This window comes from Rhinoderma darwinii, chromosome 7 (assembly GCF_050947455.1).
Source record: "Rhinoderma darwinii isolate aRhiDar2 chromosome 7, aRhiDar2.hap1, whole genome shotgun sequence".
NCBI lineage: Eukaryota > Metazoa > Chordata > Amphibia > Anura > Rhinodermatidae > Rhinoderma > Rhinoderma darwinii.
Genome location: NC_134693.1, coordinates 110,561,415 through 110,584,910, shown reverse-complemented (window position 1 = coordinate 110,584,910; position 23,496 = coordinate 110,561,415).

Below are 23,496 nucleotides of genomic sequence, written 5' to 3'. Positions count from 1 at the left end.
AGTTAGCTCTTTCAGCACCTTGGACAGTGACGGGCGTCGACTAGCCTCATCTCTATGATGGCGGCTGCGCGAAAATCACGCAGCCGCGCATCATACACGGATGACACACGGAGCTGCCAAGTGCCTTTTGCGCGCGCAAAACGCAGCGTTTTTTGCGCGCGCAAAACGCACACGCTCGTGTAAATGAGGCCTAAAGGTGTGAGGGAATTTCACACAAAAAAACATATAAACTAAACTACTTCTCATCCTGAGTTTGATTACCGGTAAGTATTCAATCTTTTTTTATCTACATTACAGCGCCGAGCAGATTTTGTAGGAGATAGGGCACTTATAATCTGGTGACAGAGCCTCTTTAAAGGGAATGTGTCGCTAGAATTTATTTTATTTTTTTTAGTTAAACAGTTATTATATACATGATTAGACATTGTTATAATTTTTTCACAAGTCAGGAAATATTATAAATTAGATTCTAATTTATAACATTTCCCTGTGCTGGTCACTAGAGGGAGCAATTCCCAAAATTGAAGCATTGGCATGTGGTAAAGCAACCACATTGCTTTATGTTGCAAAATTTGAGAAGACACTTGCTCTAGCGTCCTCAAACAATCCCCCCTTTATCCTGGGTAGTGCCAGGAGAAAGGAGGGGATTGAATGTTCAAACCTCCTACACTGTGTGCCGCCATTTTTTGAGCGAATACACAGTGTAGTAGGCTTACATACAGTGGTAATCACACACTAAAACACGAACATACACAGACATAACTTACCTGCTCCAGCCGCCGCCACTCCCTCCGGTCCGTCCGCTCCTAGTGCTTGCTTCTAATCACATGTCCGAAAGCCGCGACCGGAAGTAGTCATCTTACTGTCCGGCCGCGGCTTCCGGTCCACAAGAAAATGGCGCCGGATGTCGCTCGGCCGAAGACCCTCCATTTGGCATGCGCCGTTCCCACACAGACGGCGTACACCATAGTGAATGGAACGGCTCCCGTTCGCATTCTCTATGGGGATGTATGTGCCGTATTCCATCTCTGTATGTGTCGTTAATCGACACATACAGAGATGAAAAAAAAAATGGCAGCCCCCATAGTGAAGAAAAAGTAAGAAAAAAAAAAAAAGTAAAACACAAACACACATATAAATAACATTTATTTTAATAAAACACTAAAAGCGGACTTCCGGTAGGCGGGGCATCCAGGATGGCCGCATTTTAGAAGAGCTCCGGAGCGGGATACACAATCCGGCAAAAACAGCAGGCATCACGGCAGACCCGAACACCTAGTGGGCATAGGTGTCGGGAGATGGGAGAGACCGAACCGCGGAGCGCATATCGAAGCGCCGGAGTCCGCTCAGAGAGAGAGCAGGAGGAGTGTCGCCGGAGCGACAAGGCGAGGAGGCCGCCATCTTACCGGCAGCACAGGCTGGGAGCTGAACCAGGGTGTGGAGCGGGAAAGAAAGGTCTCGCTAAGAGGAGGAGTGCAGAGAGCAGAGAGGAGGCTGACACGCTGGAGAGGCAGAGGATATGTGACGGGGGAGCACGGCAATACAGCCAACAAACACGTGGAGCAGGGCAGCATATGGCCAGGGCAAGGACGGCCTACACTGATTAACAGCATAGTGCCGGGACTACTTCACAGACACACCATCAGCAGGAAGCAGATAAGTACCCAGTGCATTCCCACCTGCATGAAACTATTAAACCTCTGGGATAGTCAGCGAGAGGGGACTTTGTGTGACACATGGTATACAAACCCTATGAGGGGGATAATTAGTCTGGCGCACTGATTGGAGAGAACAGGCTGTGCAGACGTGGAGGGAAGACGCTGGGTCTGTGCTGTGCTGCAGCTCTAACATACGAGAAGTGGAATTAGAACCGACGGGTCAAACAGTGTAAAAGTCATCAAAGCATTACAGGCCCAATAGTTCCAAACTTAGCGTGCAAGGGACTGTTTTCTCAATTCTGCACGCTACCATGCTGATACGAATGTAAATATGTAAATAGCTCCTCCACAGATTGAATATACCCAAACTACCGCATTACCAACCGCATAGCTGCGGGATACTGTGTACATGGACAAATACCTACAAGCGACTGGGACACCTAGATCTACACGCTTAACTGCAATGCCACACACATCCGCCGGACATGCTTCTGCCTCCTCATCCACACAGAGAAAACGGGAAAGGACTGAACAAAGGCACAGCCATGGACAACACCTCACAGAAGAACGACATATCAACGGCAATTACAGCGTCGGGAGACATAACTCCACCAAATCTCTCCGGCCCACCTAGCCCGACATCAATGCATCTTGTAATACAGTCTCAGGCGGCGGAGGTGGCGCAGGAAGTGTCGCGTCTTCTTGCCCCGATATTTGAAAGGCGTTTGGATCTTATTCAAACCTCAATAAACAACATGCTGGCGCAGGTGACCACAAATTCGCAGAAAATTGGGGAGCTGGAAAATAAATCCATGTCGTGTGAGATGGAGGTTACACGGTTGGAAACGCTAACGACGGAACAAGGCGGGATGATACAAACGCTACGGGAGAAATTAGATGATCTTGAAAACCGGGAACGGCGCAATAATCTGAGATTTGTGGGAATACCGGAAGAGGTTACGAACGAGGCACTTACCACGTATCTATCCGCAACCCTACCGAGGGCCCTACAAGTACAGCTGCCAGAAGATCCGTTATCCATCGAAAGAGCACATCGTTTGGGAGCCCGGAGAGAAAATGAAAATGGCGGGAGACCCAGAGCGGTCATAGCCAAATATCATAACTGGACGGTAAAGGAGAACATTTTGAAGGCCTTCAGGCAAACCCCGGAGCTTCGGATTAATGGGCACAAGATCTTACTGTTCCAGGACTTTTCCATACAAGTGTCTCAAAAACGGAAAGCGTTTACACCAGTATGCAAGCACCTGCATGAAAATAACATCAGATTTCAACTGTTGTACCCGGCGAAACTGAAAGTCACAGAAAATGGTCGAACCAGATTGTACGAGACACCGGAGGAGGCGCTTAGAAGATATCGTCCAGCAGAGGCGGTTTGAGAATGTTGAACATGCTATGTTTTACAATTGCCTGTGGAGGAGATTATTTTCTTAATTGGTTGAAGAACCTTAACAACTGTTTCAGAGGTCTTTGACTTCTGTTGATAGAGTGCCCTAGGCACTAATTTAAGATAGTTTGCAAATGTATTCTGGTTGGATTGTATGTTTGTTGACCCTGCCGCCTCTCTTTTCTAGATTACGAAAATATGTTAGGGACTCCCTGCTCTTCTTTATCAGGTGTTCCTCACGCTCGCTGGGACGGGGGGATACATCGCGACGAACGAGAACTACGTAAACATGTCAAGAGTCTGGACACAGGATGAGTACTTTAACGCACACACCTCAAGATTATAGCTCCACCCCAACACTACATATGGTGTCATGGAATGTGGCAGGGCTGAACACGCCAGAGAAACGACGCAAGGTGGTTGCTCACCTGAAACGTCAACAGGCTGACATCATGCTCCTTCAAGAGACACACTGGCGGACATGTCATTATGTCCCTCTGAGGGCCGCCTGGCTGGATGACCCAATAGTGTCTATGTACTCCTCCAAAACAAGGGGGGTGACGGTATATTTTAGGAAAGGCCTGCCATACTCCATAACAGAACAATTCGCGGATCAAAACGGCCGGTTTGTTTACATAAAGGTCAAAATACATCAATACACATATACCATTCTAAATATATATGCCCCAAATCAGCCAAATGACAGCTTCTACCCTAAAATGGCAGATTTCTTGGTGCAAAGGGACAACCCTAATCTAATAATAGCCGGGGACTATAACATCACTACACACCCGTCCATAGACAGATCTGGATCAGACCGTACCACAATACCCCCTAATTTAAACATAGCTACATTTATGGAACAGCTATCTATATGTGACCCGTGGAGACTACATAACCCGAAAACAAGGCACTATACCTTTTACTCAGCAGTACATGACTCATTCTCACGAATAGATTTTATAATGGTGCACGCACACCTATTCCCAAAGGTGGTACATGTCAATATACACCCTATCGTAATCTCAGATCATGCACTAATTTCTATAACACTGGGGGGCCAACCTACGAGACCTCTCACAAGGATCTGGAGGTTCCCCTCCTATCTATATGAATCAGAGGATTTCAAAACATACTTAGCAACGCATTGGCAAAATTATATCAAGGATCACCGGGATCAGTTAGATGAGGTAGCGCTGATTTGGGTGATGAGGGGACACATAATTAGCTACATAGCGCTGAAACGCAAAAAAGCGCAGACGCAGCTGATGGAACTACAGGCAAACTTGCTGAGAACGCAAACCACACACGCGGGTAGCAGCACAGCACAATCTAAAGAAGAATTCTTAGAAGCACAGAGTTTGTTGAACACATTTTTACACGGGAATGCTATGTGGCAGGTGAAGTCCACTCAAAATAAATACTATAGATGGGGTAATAGAGTGGGCTCCCTTCTGGCACACATGACACGCCCAACACGAGGGACCGGTCAAATTCTAGTAGTAAAGGACCCGGACAATGGGTTGACGAGTTCTGACACGGGAAAAATAGAATCCATCTTTACAAGCTACTATGAGGATTTATATAGGGCGGAACCAACAGATAGGATGGCTATTGACAAGTTTTTGGATTCAGTAGCGATGCCAAAGCTGACAGATGATCATAGGACCTTGTTAGAGACCGCTATTACAGAAGACGTGGTGAGATTGGCTATTAAATCTGCACATAACAAAAAATCCCCTGGGCCTGATGGCTTCCCTATAGAATATTACAAGCTGCTGTCCTCAGACATTGTCCCATATCTCAGGAACCTCTTTAATAAGATTTACATTGAAGGTCTACCGCTTGATACATTTACAGACGCAAGGACTATCTTACTCCCTAAAAAAAATAAGGATCCGACCCTGCCCCAGTCATATAGGCCCATATCACTGCTTAACCAAGATTATAAGTTACTGTCTAAAATATTGGCGACCCGAATACAGTCTTTTCTCTCAGAGGTGTCACATCCTTTCCAGATGGGCTTTGTCGCGGGCAGATACACTTCCAAGAGCATCCGTGCTGTGATTGCGGCGACGGTAGTAGCACAAGAGGAAGGCCATCCCCCAACTATGCTGCTAAGTTTAGATGCAGAGAAAGCGTTCGATAAAGTCTCCTGGCCTTTTTTGGAGGAAACGCTAAGCAGACAAAATTTTGGGAACGTCTTTGTGGGGTACCTGCACTCGCTGCAATCACAAGCAGGCACACAGCTACTTATTAATGGTCATCTTTCCCATAAGTTGGATATATTCAGGGGCACGAAACAGGGATGCCCGCTCTCGCCCATATTATTTAATCTGTCCTTAGATCCCTTGCTATACCATATATCGGCTTCATCCATATTTAGAGGTATATATATCGGGAACAGTGAACTAAAAGTGGCAGCATATGCCGATGATCTTCTGCTGGTAATTAAGAACCCCAGATTCAGATTGTCTCCGATACTAGAGGAACTACAGATAATTGGTAGACTTTCTGGTTATACACTAAATATGGATAAAAGTGAGGCTTTATTACTGAAGGGCCCAGCGAAACCATTATGGACATCAGGGTGCCCCCTGAAATGGTGTGTAACAGGGCTTAAATACCTGGGAGTGCAGATAACCAGACACCCGGAAAATGTATATAAACATAATATCACAGCATATATCTCTAAACTAGAACAAACAATTAAGCTCTGGAAACACTTTTCGCTCTCGTTTATGGGACGGGCTAATATACTGAAAATGGTAGAATTCCCAAAACTTTTATATATTTTTCAGTCACTACCCCTGTATCTTAGGCCAAAGGACGAAAAATATATTAACCAATTATACCGAGGCTTTATTTGGGCGGGAGGAAGGCCACGGATCCCGTTTCATGTTCTGAAACAGCCAAAGGTTAATGGGGGCATAAATTTCCCAGACGTTCGCACATATAATCTGGCAGCCCTTGCTAGGGTGATATCTGACTGGGCACAACGCACAGACTACTACACCACGACGAGAATAGATCAAGCATTTATACCGCATATCTCACTTATGAACATGCTATATTTACCCTATGAACAAATACCTCAGGGGGTAAAAGGGAACCCCACCTTATTGGCCATATGGAAAACATGGAATAAAGTGTGTATGATACTACACCTGGACCCACAAATATCACCATCCCTTACTCTGGTTAAAACCCCAAAATTTCAGGGGGGCAACTCCCACCATACATTCACTACGTGGAAATGAGGGGGCATAATAGACATATCAAACTTATTGCATTCTACGCAGCACACGGCGCTATCACTCGCAGAACTACAAAACAAATTTCCAAAGGTATCTTTTCCTTTTTTTAACTATTTACAGGCACATAGCTATGCAACCTTGGTAGTGGGTAAACTATCCCAGAATGAGTGGACGTCGAATTTTGAAAGACTGATACTCAACCCTGGGTCGAGGTCTGCTCACATATCAAATTCTTATAAACTCCTGCACACACCTATAGATTATACAATAACACAAGTGGGCTTGACGAAGTGGAGGGAGGATGACCCGTCCCTGACGCCCACGGTAATCCTGCAGGCTACTATGGATGCATATAAATTTTTGCCATCGGCCAGATATATGGAAATGTGGATGAAAGTAATCCATAGAGCATACTTGACACCGCAGAGGGGACATAGAATGGGGATCTACTCATCATCTGACTGTTTTAAGTATGGGCAACCGGAGGCGAATTTATACCACTGTATGTGGAGATGCCCACTGATTCAGGGCTTCTGGGAGAGAGTTAAAAAATTTGCAACAGATCACATGGTGGGACCTTTTCTCTGCAACGCCTCCTGGGCACTTTTGGGTAGTACGGAATCGGATCCGCAGGAGCACACCAGAAGGGAAACTCGCATACTACACATGATAGCTGCAGCGGGTAGAAAGGCGATATTACAGGTGTGGAAGCACTCACAGGCACCAACTTTCCGCATCTTTTTGGACAAGTTGTCGTTTGAGATGAAAATGGACTGGGTAGAAGCCTCTCATCACAAAGAAAAACAGGTACAACATTTTTTTCAGATATGGGAGGGATTCATCGCACTGTTACCACAGAATGTGAAAGATAAGATACGCATGTGCTTTTGCTCAACAACATGGTTCCAAAAACAAATAATATCAGGGGAAGCTCCATTATAATACCCTGAGAGATATACTGTAGGCTTGGGGTTAATGAGGAAACCAGACGACATGGGATAGTGAGACAGGGAGAGACAGGTCATTTTTGGAGGCAGAGGCGGCGGGTCTATATGTGTTGAAAAAGTTAAGTTTAACAGTATACCACTACAAGAGCGCCACTGTAAGAAGAGGCCTGGCAAAAAGCATGATAATTGTTGAAGATGGAGATGTCAAATTTAATATGACATGTATAATACCGAAACTTGATGTGGATGCTGTACTGTTGTTGATAAAAATGTTGTAAAATGAATAAAAACATATTTAAAAAAAAAAAGAAAACACTGAAAGCAAATTGATATAAAAATTTTTTTTTTCGTGACACCCTTCCTTTAAGCCCCGGAAGTGCTCTCCAGCCTACCCCAACACCCCCCCCCCTCCCAATCCCAAGGTTTGATGTGTGGCTCTAGCGTGTGGAGACGTCACTGGTGTCTTCAGGGCCAGCCAACGCACAGCTCTTGTCAGGGATTTCACTAAAGAAATCGGTGACATCGGCACAAGTCAAGGGGGTGGCATTTGGTTGCACGCAGTGCTATTCAGTGAATGGCGGCTGTCGCCCCTTATACAACATATACCCTCTTCCATCATAAGCTTTGCAAGAACAATAAGTGAGCCTGTCTCTGAGCGGATGTTTTTTTAATATATATAGATCGGTGAGCGGATCTTCTCACACATGAATTCCATCCTCAGCCCCTCACAAAACAGGTTTACTGCAGACCACTGCGATGCCTGTGTTCAGCTCAGTCACCTCGTATGCATCACAGAGGGGTCATCTATGCAAAGAAAGTCAGGGACATGGGTCACACAGTAATTAAGCTTACATTTCAGATTGGTTTATGTCACATGTGGTCAGTTTGTCTTATGACTTTCTTGTTGCATGGTACACTGAGTATTTAATCTTTGATTTATTTGTTTTTTAGTGGATATGCCGTTCAAATTTTGCCTGCCCCTGGTGTATGTGCTCCTCATGTGTACATTGGAGACTACACAAACACATCCATGGATTCCTACACCTCAGTGTGGCCACCAAAACCACATTTTTACATATTTTAGCTTCTGATGTTAATGAGCTATATTTGTAGATAAGAGAACCTTGAAAATGCTCTGTACATTTTTATTAATAAGGCCCATGCACACGAATGTGCTTTTGCGGCTGCAATTCCCCTGAAAATCCATTGGAAAATTGCGGCCCCATTCATTTCTATGGGTCCGTGCACGGCCCAGGAGCCCGGGCCGCAGAAACAACGGACATGTCTTATTACGTCCTTATACAGCTATGTCGACTCAAAAATAAAAAAGTTATAGCTCTTTGAATGAGACGATGGAAAAACTTAAGAAATAGCTTGGTTATTAAGGTTTAAAATAGGCTGGTCATTAAGGGGTTAAGGTTTAAAAATAAAACAGCTAAAAAAATAAATAAACGTAATCTTAACCCTTTAATGACCAGCCTATTTTAGACCTTAATGACCAAGCAATTTTTTACGTTTTTCCATCGTTGCATTCCAAGAGCTATAACTTTAACTATAACTTTTTTTATTTTTGCATCAACATAGCTGTATAAGGTCTTGTTTTTTGCGGGACAAGTTGTATTTATTAATACATTAATAAATTGGGGTACATATAATTTATTGATTAGCTTTAAACTTTTTTTTGGGTGGGAATAGAAAAAAAAACAAATTTTGCCACACTTTTTCCCGTCCTAAATCTACGCCGTTTACTGTGTGGTATAAATAACACAATAAAGTTTTTTTTACGATTGCAACGATGCCAAATTTGTATAGATTTTGTATGTTTTACTACTTTTACACAGTAAAAACACTTTTTTTTTCAACATTATTTGTTTTTGTGTCTCCATATTTGAAAAGCCATAACTTTTTTATTTTTCCGCCGATGCAGTAGTATGAGGGCTTTTTTTTTTTTGCGGGACGACTTGTAGTTTTTATCGGTACTATTTTGAAGTAGATGCGACTTTTTGATCACTTTTTATCACATTTTTTTAAAGACCGGATTCACAGAAAACAGCAATTTTTCCATTGTTTTTTATTTTATTTTTTTACGGCGTTCACCATGCGGGTTAAATAATGTAATAGCTTTATAGTCGGGGTCGTTACAGACGCGGCGATATTAAATATGTATAACTTTTTTACTTTTATTTTGTTTTTCTTTAATAATAAAGCATTTTGTAAGGGGAATAAGTGGGTATTTCATTTTTTTTTCACATTTTTTTTATTAACTTTAGTAAACTTTTTTTACTAGTCCCACTAGGGGACTTTAATATGTGCTCGTCCGATCGCTTTTATAATACACTGCAATACTTTTGTATTGCAGTGTATTACTGCCGGTCTGTTTAAAACGGACAGGCATCTGCTAGGCCATGCCTCTTGCATAGCCTAGCAGGCATTTACTAAAGGCAGACTTGGGGGCTTTTGGTGTCGCCGGTTGTTGGTGGGAGGGAGAGGGAGCTCCCTCCCTCTCTCCAAAACAACTCTGATGCGGTGCTCGCTTTTGAGCGCCGCATTTGAGGCATTAAACGGGTGAGATCGATACTGATATCGAGCAGGGATAGCTCTCAGCTACTTCTGGTAGCTGAGAGCAGGGAGGTTTAACGCCTCCCTGCTCTATTTATTCTGATGCAGCGCTGTGAAAAGGCTTATGCATCAGAATAAAGCCCATTAGTGGCCGCCGTGAAAAGGCGTATTGGCGGTCACTAACGGGTTAAAACACACCCACCCACCCACACCCACCATTAAACTAAGCCTCGATAGATAAAATATACACATATTCGGTATCGTCGCGACCGTAATAACACATTTATAGCGTCATTCATGTTTACTCTGTTATAAAATAAAAAACTGCTTTCTTTCACTTATTAATGTGAGGCATGTGGTATTATGAATTTTGAACCTCCATGTGCCTCACATTAATAGTAATTAACCCCATCATGTACCTCACACATTAACCCAATGTTGTCCATTATGACTGAGGAACATGATGGGGTTAATTACTATTAATGTGAGGCACATGGAGGTTCAAAATTCATCACACCTTGTGCCTTACATCAGAAAATGGAAGAACTTTTATTTATTTATTTATTTATTTTTTTATTGTTGGCAAGTTATTGTTTTGATATCGAAGTCCAAATTCTGGTATCGTGACAACCCTACAGCCGAGTTTGCTGGCCAATCAAGCATAGGGATATTGTGGTGATTAAACCAGGTATTGGTACTTTAGGCAGTGTGGGCAGGTGCAAGTCCTGCTGGAAAATGAAATCAGCATCTCCATAAACCTTGTCAGCAGAGAGAAGCATGAAGTGCTCTAAAATTTCCTGGTAGAAACTGCGTTGACTCGACTTGATATAACACAGTGGACCAACACCAGCAGATGACATGGCTCCCAAACCATCACTGACTGTGGAAAATTCACACTGGACCACAAGCAACTTGGATTGATGCCTCTCCACTCTTCCTCCAGACTCTGGGACCTTGATTTCCAAATGAAATTTAAAATTTACTTTCATCTGAAAACAGGACTTTGGACCACTGAGCAACAGTGAAAAAAATTGCTGGAAATAAATCACTCTGTGTGTAATGAATGTATATAATATAAGAGTTTCACTTTTTGAATTGAATTACTGAAATAAATGAACTTTTTTATGATATTGTAATTTATTGAGAAGGACTAGTATAGATAGTAATGAGGAGATCCAAGTGATTCTGGTTATAAAGTTAAACATAATCGAACCTTTGTTCCTGCGGGAGATAAGACGTTGTAACAGGTGTCTCAACGGCATAATCCCCCTCTCCCCATTTAAAAACACAAGCACAATTGTCACAGCCAAGCTCGCATCTGTATGTGGGAGTGTGGAGGAATATCTATCTTAAATGTACGGGCAGCGTAAATGTGACCACACATGAGAACTGTTATTTGGCCGTTAGCCATCAGCTATCCTTATAGACTCCATCTTCAACACACATTCTCTGCTTATTTCAAAGGGGGAGATAAGTATTAAGCAGCAGGCCGAGACCCCTAACAATGGCTAATCTGTGGAACGAAGGATTGAACATGTTGAAATCCAACATGCCCGATCCCCCCCTGACATCGGTGGCTGTGGATATTCAGGAGGTACCCAAATACATACCTCCCAACTTTTGAATTCAGAAAAGAGGGACATTTTAAGCCACGCCCCCTAACCACGCCCAATATCCTGCATAAACACATCAAATCACGGCCAGATCCTTCTGCAAATAACAAGCGCACATTGTCACTGTGGATCTCAGGACTGTCTGGATATCACAGATATTATGGATCCGTTATATCGTCTTTGTGGTACTTTTCCTATCTTGGGTATAACATTTGCTCATCACGGCGGCAGCTACAGGACAAACCAAAAGGCTGACAACAATGAAAGTCAAGAGGGAGACCCTGTGGTTGATGACTTTTCAATTGGCAGGTAGCAGCGTTACATGATGGGGATTTTTTTTTCCAGTTGTGTAACTCTGCTACGGGTCAATCGAAAAATCATCCACCAGAGCTCCAGACACAGCCCCCCTTTAGATAGCGCCACACACAGCCCCCCTGTAGATAGCGCCACACACAGCCCCCCTGTAGATAGCGCCACACACAGCACCCCTGTACAAAGCGCCAGATACAGCCCCCCTGTACATAGCTCCACACACAGCCCCCCTGTAGATTGCTCCACACACAGCTCCCCTGTAGATAGCACCACACACAGCCCCCCTGTACATAGCGCCAGACAGCCCCCCTGTACATAGCGCCAGACAGCCCCCCTGTACATAGCGCCACACAGCCCCCCCTGTACATAGCGCCAGACACAGCCCCCCCTGTACATAGCGCCAGATACAGCCCCCTGTAGATAGCTCCACACACAACCCCCCTGTACATAGCGCCACACACAGCCCCTTGTAGATAGCTCCAGACACAGCCCCCCTGTAGATATATCAACACACAACCCCCCTGTAGATATATCCACACACAGCCCCCCTGTAGATATATCCACACACAGTCCCCCTGTCGATTTCTCCGCACACAGTCCCCCTGTCGATTTCTCCACACACAGCCCCCCTGTAGATAGCGCCACACACAGCCCCTCTGTAGATAGCGCCACACACAGCCCCCCTGTAGATAGCACCACACACAGCCCGCCTGTAGATAGTGCCACACACAGCCCCCCTGTACATAGCACCAGATACAGCCCCCCCTGTACATAGCGCCAGACACAGCCCCCTGTACATAGCGCCAGACACAGCCCCCTGTACATAGCGCCAGACACATCCCCTTGTACATAGCGCCACACACAGCCCCCCTGTACATAGCACCAGATACAGCCCCCCTGTACATAGCACCAGATACAGCCCCCCTGTACATAGCGCCAGACACAGCCCCCCTGTAGATCGCTCCAGACACAGCCACCCTGTACAAAGCTCCACACACAGCCCCCCTGTAGATAGCGCCAGACAGCCCCCCTGTACATAGCGCCAGACAGCCCCCCTGTACATAGCGCGACACAGCCCCCCCCTGTACATAGCGCCAGACACAGCCCCCTGTACATAGCGCCACACACAGCCCCCCTGTACATAGCACCAGATACAGCCCCCCTGTACATAGCGCCAGACACAGCCCCCCTGTAGATCGCTCCAGACACAGCCACCCTGTACATAGCTCCACACACAGCCCCCCTTTAGATAGCGCCAGACAGCCCCCCTGTACATAGCGCCAGACAGCCCCCTGTACATAGCGCCACACAGCACCCCCTGTACATAGCGCCAGACACAGCCCCCCCTGTACATAGCGCCAGATACAGCCCCCTGTAGATAGCTCCACACACAACCCCCCTGTACATAGCACCAGATACAGCCCCCCTGTAGATAGCGCCACACACAGCCCCTTGTAGATAGCTCCAGACACAGCCCCCCTGTAGATATATCCACACACAGCCCCCCTGTAGATATATCCACACACAGTCCCCCTGTCGATTTCTCCACACACAGTCCCCCTGTCGATTTCTCCACACACAGCCCCCCTGTAGATAGCGCCACACACAGCCCCCCTGTAGATAGCGCCACACACAGCCCCCTGTAGATAGCGCCACACACAGCCCCCCTGTAGATAGCGCCACACACAGCCCCCCTGTAGATAGCGCCACACACAGCCCCCCTGTACATAGCACCAGATACAGCCCCCCCTGTACATAGCGCCAGACACAGCCCCCTGTACATAGCGCCACACACAGCCCCCTGTACATAGCGCCACACACAGCCCCCCTGTACATAGCACCAGATACAGCCCCCCTGTACATAGCGCCAGACAAAACCCCCCTGTAGATCGCTCCAGACACAGCCACCCTGTACATAGCTTCACACACAGCCCCCCTGTAGATAGCGTCACACACAGCCCCCCTGTACATAGCGTCACACACAGCCCCCCTGTATATAGCGCAACACAACCCCCTTATACTTTATGCCGCCAGAGCAGAGAGTGGTAGTGGCAGCCGGCCCTACTGCTGCCACTCTCCGCTCTGCTTTGACGTCACTCACTGTCAGAAGAAGGCAGGAGTCTTGCAGCGGCGTTCTCACAGGTGTCGATGCCGGCCCGGGAGTGAACCAGTTCAATCACCTGACCGGTGAGGTCAGATGACAGGTCAGGTGACAGGTCAGGTGACTGGACTGGTCCACTCCCGGGCCGGCATCTATCCCAGTGAGAACACCGCCGCAAGACTCCTGCCTTCTTCTGATCGCTGCTGCAGTCAGCAGCGATCTGCTGTTTTGATGCAGTGCCCAGTGGGACATGTTGCAGACCGCCCGGGACGGCGGGACAGCGGTGAGAAACCGGGACTGTCCCGCCGGATCCGGGACGGTTGGGAGGTATGCCCCAATACAGGATACACGGTTGACCAATTCTGCTGAAATGGAATACAGGGCCACTGTCGTTGTGCAGGGACAAGCTCTAAACCATAAGATGGCAGCATGCGAGTACAGTGACAAAGTGGGTGGCTCCTGAATCACAGTGGGTGGCTCCAGATGCTCCTGAATCACAAGGTACAAACACCGCTCACTGAATGACTACATCTCAAAAGGCTGTCAAGTATAATGTGAGACTACCCCTTAGACCAGGGGTCTCAAGCACGTGGCCCGTGGGCCATATGCGGCCCCTGGGGCTGTCATCTCCGGCCCGTGGGACACAGAGCCGCTAGTATCGGCTCTGCTCCGAGACTCTGGAATTCCCTGACATCGCTGTCCACATATGAACAGTGATGTCTGGGGCTTCCCCAGAGTCGGAGTCCCGGGCAGAGCGCTAGTATAGGCTCTGCTCCGGGACTCTGTGGAATTCCCTGACATCGCTGCCCATATATGGACAGTGTGTCAGGGTCTTCCCCAGAGCGGAGTCCTGGGCAGAGCGCTACTATCGGCTCTGCTCCGGGACACTGTGGAATTCCCTGACATTGCTGCCCATATATGGACAGTGTCAGGGTCTTCCCCAGAGCAGAGTCCCGGGCAGAGCGCTAGTATCAGCTCTGCTCCGGGACTCTGCGGAATACCCTGACATCGCTGCCCATATATGGACAGTGTGTCAGGGTCTTCCCCAGAGCGGAGTCCCGGGCAGAGCGCTAGTACAGGCTCTGCTCCGGGACTCTCTGGAATTCCCTGACATCGCTGCCCATATATGGAGAGTGTGTCAGGGTCTTTCCCAGAGCGGAGTCCCGGGCAGAGCGCTATTATCGGCTCTTCTCCGGGACTCTGGGGAAGCCTCTGACATCGCTGTCCATACATCGACAATGATGTCATGGTCTTCCCCAGAGCAGGAGTCCCAGTGATGTCAGGAGCACAGCTGGAGTCCCAGGAAGAGCCTACTAGCGCTCTGCCCGCGACTCCATCTCTGGGGTTGCCCCTGACATCTCTGTCCATATATGGACAGTGATCTCAGGAGCAGAGCTGGAATCCCAGGCAGAGTGCCAGAAGCGGCATCTACAGAGGGTACCGCTGTGGCAGCATCTACAGAGGGTACCGCTGTGGCAGCATCTACAGAGGGCACCTCTGTGGCAGCATCTACAGAGGCCACCGCTGTGGCAGCATCTACAGAGGCCACCGCTGTGGCAGCATCTACAGAGGCCACCGCTGTGGCAGCATCTACAGAGGCCACCGCTGTGGCAGCATCTACAGAGGCCACCGCTGTGGCAGCATCTACAGAGGCCACCGCTGTGGCAGCATCTACAGAGGGCACCGTGGCGGCATCTACAGAGGGCAATGTGGCGGCTTCTACAGAGGACTCTGTGGCAGCATCTACACAGGGCACAGCGGCAGCATCTACACAGGGCACAGCGGCAGCATCCACACAGGGCACAGCGGCAGCATCTACACAGGGCACAGCGGCAGCATCCACCGAGGGCACTGCGGCAGCATCCACACAGGGCACTGCGGCAGCATCCACCGAGGCCACTGCGGCAGCATCCACCGAGGGCACTGTGGCACTATCTAAAAAGGGGCTGCCCAATCTTGACATGTGTGCTAACTGAGCCGCCGGACTGCATTTAGCGACACTTAAACTGTAAGGGTATGTGCACACGAGAACTGGCTTTTACATCTGAAAAAACAGACTGTTTTCAGGAGAAAACAGCTGCGTAGTTTCAGACGTAAAAGCTCCTCCTCGCATTTTGCGAGGCGTCTTTGACAGCCGATCATTTGAGCTGTTCTTCATTGAATTCAATGAAGAACGGCTCAAATTACGTTTCAAAGAAGTGTCCTGCACTTCTTTGACGAGGCAGTCATTTTACGAGTCGTCGTTTGACAGCTGTCAAACGACGACGCGTAAATGACAGGTCATCGGCACAGTACGTCGGCAAACCCATTCGAATGAATGGGCAGATGTTTGCCGACGTATTGGAGCCGTATTTTCAGGCGTAAATCGAGGTATAATACGCCTCGTTTACGCCTGAAAATAGGTCGTGTGAACCCAGCCTTAACCCCTTCAGGACTGAGCCTGTTTTGGCCTTCAGGACGAAGCCGATTTTTCAAATCTGACATGTGTCACTTTATGTGGTAATAACTCCGGAATGCTTTTACCTATCCAAGCGATTCTGAGATTGTTTTCTCGTGACATATTGTACTTAATGTTAGTGAAAAAATTTGGTTGATAAATTCAATATTTATTTGTAAAAAACACCAAGATTTGGAGAAAATTTGCAAAAATTAGCATTTTTCTCAATTTAAATGTATCTGCTTGTAAAACAGATAGTAATACCACACAAAATAGTTACTAGTTAACATTTCCCATATGTCTACTTTATGTTTGCATCGTTTTTTGAACATCCTTTTATTTTTCTAGGACGTTACAAGGCTTAGAACTTTAGCAGCGATTTCTCATATTTTCAAGAAAATTTCAAAAGGCGATTTTTACAAGGATCAGTTCAGTTCTGAAGTGGCTTTGAGGGCCTTATTTATTAGAAAGTCCCCATAAATCGCCCCATTTTGAAAACTGCACCCCTCAAAGTATACAAAACAGCATTCAGAAAGTGTATTAACCCTTTAGGCGTTTCACAGGAATTAAAGCAAAGTAGAGGTGAAAGTTACAAATTTCATATTTTTTTTACAAAATTCATTTGTAATACATTTTTTTCTATACCACAGGAGGTTTTACCCGAGAAATGTAACTTATTATTTATTGCCCAGATTCTGCAGTTTTTAGAAATACCCCACATGTGGCCCTAGTGCGGTCATGGACTGAAACACAGGCCTCAGAAGCAAAGGAGCACCTAGTGGATTTTGGGGCCTCCTTTTTTTAGCATATATTTTAGGTACCATGTCAGGTTTGAAGAGGTATTGTGGGGCCAAAACAATAAAGACCCCCAAAAGTTACCTCATTTTGGAAACTACACCACTCAGGGAATTTATCTAGGGGTATAATTAGCATTTTGAACCCCCAGTTTTTTTGTTAAATTTATTTGAATTAGTTTGTGAAGATGAAAATCTACTTTTTTTCTGAAAAAACTTAGAAATGTTTAATTTTTTAAAGGAATAAAAGAGAAAAAACACCCCAACATATGTAAAGCAATTTCTCCTGATTATAGCAATACCCCATATGTGGTAATAAACTGCTGTTTGGACCCACAGCAGGACTCAGAAGGGAAGGAGCACCATTTGGATTTTGAAATTCAGATTTTGCTGGTATAGTTTTCAGTGCCGTGTCGCGTTTGAATTGCACTGGAGGGAACAAAATAGTGGAAACCCCCGGAAAGTGACCCCATTTTGGAAACTACACTCATCAAGGAATTTTTCTAGGGCTAAAGTTAGCATTTTGACCCCACGGTTGTTTTGCTGAATTCATTGGAATTATTCTGTAAAGGTAAAAATCGACTTTTTTTATGAAAAAAGGTAGCCATTTTTAATTTTTACAAGGAATAAAGGAGAAAAATCACCCCAACATTTGTAAAACAATTTCTCCCGATTACGGAAATATGCCATATGTGGTAATAAACTGCTGTTTGGACCCACAGCAAGGCTTAGAAGGGAAGGAGCGCTATTTGGCTTTTGGAGCTCAAATTTAGCTGAAATGGTTTTTGGGTGCCATGTCGAATTTGCAAAGTCCCTGAGAGGCCAAAACAGTGGAAACCCCCCAAAAGTGGAAATTACACCACTTAAAGAATCTATCTAGGGGTATAGTGAGCATTTAGACCCCACAAGTCTTTTGCAGGATTTATTAGAATTAGGCCATGAAAATGAATATCAACATTTCTTCCACTAAAATGTTGAATTTTTTTCAATTTCACAAAGGATAAAGGGGTTAAAAGCTGCCCAATATTTGTAAAGCAATTTCTCCCGAGTATGGCAATACCCCACGTGTGGTCATAAATGGTTTTTCATTAGAAAGTAATTAACCCTTTCTGGACTGATCCATTTTTTTCTTTTCCTTTTTTTAGTTTTTTCCTCCCCGCGTTCCACGAGCCACAACTTTTTTATTTTTCAGTTAATAGAGCGGTATGAGGGCTTATTTATTGAGGGACGAGCGTTCGTTTTTATTGGTACCATTTTTTGGTACATACAGCTTTTTGAGCACTTTTTATTAAATTTTTAGGTAGAGCCAAGGTGACCAAAAAAACAGCGATTTTGCAGTTTTAAATTCTTTATTTTTCACGTGAGACGCTCCATACATCACCCCCCACACTAAGACATGCTATGTTGTGGTGCGCGAAGGGGTTAATGCGCAGCGCATGGTGCAGAGTGAAAATTACAATTTTCCACTCATATGCCATTTTAGTGCACTATATGTTATGCCCAGTTTCTGCCACTGAAGACAAATACCTCATAAAATATTAACCGGGTTCTCCCGGGTATGGCGATGCCATATCTATGGACGTAAACTGGTGTTTGGGCACGCTGCAGGGCTCAGAAGGAAGGGACGCCATTTGGCTTTTGGGGCGCAGAGTTTGCTTGGTAGTTTTTCTGTTTGGGGTTTTACTGGTGTTTCCGTTTATAATGTGGGGGCATATGTTATCTGTGCGGAGTACATCAGGGTACATGTTATCTGTGCGGGGTACATCAGGGTATAATAAGAGGGTATAATAATGCAGTAAATAAATAATAATCCGCAGATATGTGGCCGGTGTCGCACTGATAAATGGTGCCCGATCTTATCCGCTTTTGGAACACTGAACATTTTGCATCGCCATATTCTGGGAGCCAGAACTGTACTTTTTCACCACCGGAGCTGTGTGAGGGCTTATTCTTTGCGGGACAATCTGTAGGTTTTCATTGGTACCATTTTGGGGTACTAGAAATTTTTTTGATCACGTTTTATTCCATTTTTTGGCAACCATTTTTTTTTATGGCCTTCACCCTGGGCTATAAATGACCATTATACTTTATTCTGCGGGTCGATACGATTACAGCGATACTAGATGTATATAATTTTTTTATGTTTTGCAGCGTTTGTGCAATAAAATCACTTATTTATAAAATAAATACATTTTTGTATCACCATATTCTGAGAGCGATAACGTTTTTATTTTTCAGTCAAAAAAGCGCTGTAAGGGCTTGTTTTTTGCGGAACGGGATGTAGTTTGTATCGGTACCATTTTGGCGTACATGCAACTTTTTGATCACTTTTTATTGTATATTTTGGGAGGGTTGGTAACCAAAAAATTGTGATTCGGGCACTGTTTTTCGTTTATTTTTTTCGCAGTGTTCACCGTGCGGGAAAAATAATATTACAGTTTTATAGTTGGGGTCGTTACGAACGCGGCGATACCAAATATGTGTACTTTTTTTAACGTGTTAATTTTTTTCCTATAATAAAAGACTTATTATAGGAAAAAAAGCATTCTTTGTTTATGTCACTTCTAACTTTTATTTTTACACTTTTTAAAAACATTTTTATTATCTTTTTTTAACTTTTTTTACTTGTCCCACTAGGGGACACTTAGACCTGCAGCTCTGATCGCTGCTGGAACACATTAAACTACACACGTAGTGTAATGTGTTCTAACTGTTATTGTGACGTAACTGTCACACTGACAGGAAGCATCGGAGGACCGGCCGGAGTCTGGTCCTCCGAGGCTTCCGTACATGGCAACCTGGAGGTCATTGTCTGGCCTCTGGTCGCCATAAGGATCGCCAGCCCCCGCAAATACATGTGGGGGGCTGCCGATCCGCTGTAAACCTCTTCGATCTGGTGATCGCAATCGACCACCGCATCGAAGGGGTTAATTGCCAATTTCAGCGTCGACTGGCCGCTGATCGGCAACGGGGAGAGCAGGGCAGACGCCCTGCACAGTTAATCGCCGCTGCGGGGTAGCGCCGCGTGGCGGTTAACTGTTGAAGCGCGGACGTAACTGCACGCCCAGGTGCGTGAAGTTACTGCTCACCTGGACGTACAGTTACGCCAAGGTGCGGGAAGGGGTTAAGCTGGATTGTTGAAATAAGCACGTGGAGAAATCTCTCAAATTTTAAACCTAGCGGTATGATTATAGTAATGTAGTATTGTTATTATTATTATTATTATTATTATTATTATTATTATAGTAATGTAGTATTATTATTATAGTAATATAGTATTATTATAGTAATGTAGTATTAGTATTATATTAATATAGTGTTATAGTAGTTCAAATAACTAATTGATTAACAATAATTTTGTATTGTATCAAATTTGAAAGTAATGCGGCCCGACCACTTCACATTTTTTCTATATGCAGCCCACTTACCCGGCCGAGTTTGAGACCCCTGCCTTAGACTCAAGGCCAGTATAGGCAGCAGCTGATGGCTTCTGTTTATCTAGATGTATACATGGCACCTGTCAATCACGGATGAGAAAGGAAGAACTTTCCTCATGAACACATCAGACTCATTACAAAGTCTGCTTTTAGCCCATTGGCACATTATTTTTTTTGTGCCATTTGAACTAATAGTAGGGTGGACCTGTCTATTATTCCACTTTTAATACAGCGCATGTTTTGTCCATTCCAAGAGCCATATATTTTTTTATTTTTCAATTGATGTAGCTGTATGAGGGCTGTATGAGAACATGAACCATTGGTGGACTCCCCACAAGCAGGAGTTAATCCCACAGTGTTATAGGCAAATATCCCAAAAAAAATTCTACAGAACTATCTAAAGCAGTGGCAGATTTTCCAAAAGGAAATGGAGGATAAGATGGATGACATGACGTATGCCCTGGAAGAGGACAAATCAAGGCTAAATGATCAATCTCAAAGTTTTAACACATTAGAGCTTAAACTGGAGGACCTTGAAAACTGAACCCAAAGGGCCTACATATCAGGGGTAGCCTGAAATAATCACGGCCTTGAAATGCAATCTTTCAATAGAGCTTGATATAGGAAAAATGTTTTCTCCCATTAAAAATGGTTTATTATGTAAAAATAAATAACACTGAAAAACAAAAAGAACAAATAATTTGTATCATTACATTCATAATGACCAGAACGATAAAATAATCACGCTATTTAACCCGCACAGTCAACACCATAAAAAAATGTCCGAATTGTAGTTTTTTGTTCATTCTACCTCAAAAAGTAAAAAAAAAGTCATATGCACCACATGATGGTACCAATGAAGGCGCCAGCTGTACCTGCAAAAAAACAAGCCTAACATAGCTCCGTCGAAAAAATATAAAATTCCTGAATGTCCTTGGGCGTCAAACAAAAGGTTAAGTCATCGACTCAAAGAGGTTGTCCGGACACACAGCGTTTTTTTTATACTGATGACCTATTCGCAGTGGCCAGTGTCAGAATCAGAGGGCTTCAATCACAGTATAGCGGCCATTCTGAAGTACTGCAGCTTTGCTCCTACTCAAGTGAATAGGTGCAGAGCTACAGTACTGCAGCATGGCCGCTATATAGTGTATGCCCGGGACAATTGGAACAACTGATCATGTGTGGTCCAGGGTGTCGGACCCCCACTGATCATATACTGATGACCTATCCTCTGGATAAGTCATCAGTAAGAAAAATCGCCCCGTGCCCGGACAACCCCTTTAACCTATTGGACAGAAGACAACAAGATTAATAAGCAGTATCACGGGAATAGAGATCTGCATTCTTGCGACTGCAAACAGTTTGGCACTGGCAGCCGGACACAGCAACGACATATAAGCTAGCTTGGACCGAAGAGTAGAGATGAGCTGGACACAGGAACAGGCAGAGTATCACAGGTGACAACTGGCTGCTTGAGGCTATGTCAGTCAGGAGCTAACATAGAAGCTGAATAAACAACACAACTCTCAGGCAAAGAGTGAAGGTGATGGTATCTTAAAGGGGTTATCCAGGTTATTAAAATTGATGGCCTATCCTCGGGATAGGCCATAAATATTAGATCAGTGGGGGTCCGACTGTCACAATCCCCACCGACCAACTGCTTCAAGAAGCCAAGGCACTCGTACGACCGCCGCAGCCTCTTTATTGTTCACATGTTTCTTCTCTCTGTTCGTACTTTTGCGCGCCCTTACATTAGCAACGGCCGTGCAAGGTACAGCCCTTGCTGACAGTTGGACCCCCCTTATCTATTATTGATGGCCTATACTAAGGATAGGCCATCAATTTTAATAACCCGGGTAACCCCTTTAATTAGCCTAGGAAAACTGGGTGATCGGAGGTGGAACAAGGTTAACCATTAGTGAGCTGAAGCAACAGGGTTTTGTCACATGCCTAAAAACTTAGAAGCACAGTTCAGATTAAAGCCTTATTCACAGAAGCGTGTATGATTTGCGTTCGCAAAAAAACGGGCCATTTTTCATGCATTTTCTGTGTGGCATTTGTTTTTCTCGTCTGTGTTTCTTCTCTGCAAGCGCTCCCTAGTTTTACTTTTTTTTTCTCTCATTTCTTTAGCAATTGATGCATGAAAACAGACAGCACACAGATGTCGTGCATGTGCTGACCGTTGTCTTCACGTGCCCCATTGACTTCAGTAAGTGACGTGGTCCGCAAAAATGGACCAGAATAGGGCATGCGGTGAGTTTCATGCAACGGCCAAATGATGCGTGAAAAAAAAACAGATATAAAAAAAACAAGAAAAAAAAAAACAAAAACCGATGTGTGAATAGCCCCATTGAATTGCATTGTTCAGTGTGCTGTCATTTATTTAGATGGACAGCATACAGACGTGAAATACACTCATGTGAAAGAAGGCCTAAGGATTTCAGCAGGATAAAATTATGTTTTTTCAATGACACCAGCGGGTGCTGGAGCGCGGGCAGGTGAATAACAGCGCAATCAGCTGTTTACGACAAGCCGTAACTAATATATGATTTTTATCCATTATATACCTTATAAAAGTCTAGTACACAATAAAGAGTAGTTTTTATTTTCTTCTGTCCTATTGGTAGACAACAGACGATCAAGGTCGTATTGTCTAAGGGTATGTTCACACGTCAACGCAAAATACGTCTGAAATTACGGAGCTGTTTTCAGGCGAAAACAGCTCCTGAATTTCAGACGTTTTTACAAGTGCACGCGTTTTTCATGGTGTCCATTGCGGACATAATTGGAGCTGTTTTTCAATGGAGTCAAGGAAAAACTGCTCCAATTACGTCCCAAGAAGCGTCCTGCACTTCTTTGACGCGGGCGTAGTTTTATGCGCCGTCTTTTGACAGCGACGCGTAAAATGACAGCTCGTCTGCACAGAACGTCGTAAGACCCATTGCAAGCAATGGGCAGATTGGAGCCGTCTTTTCA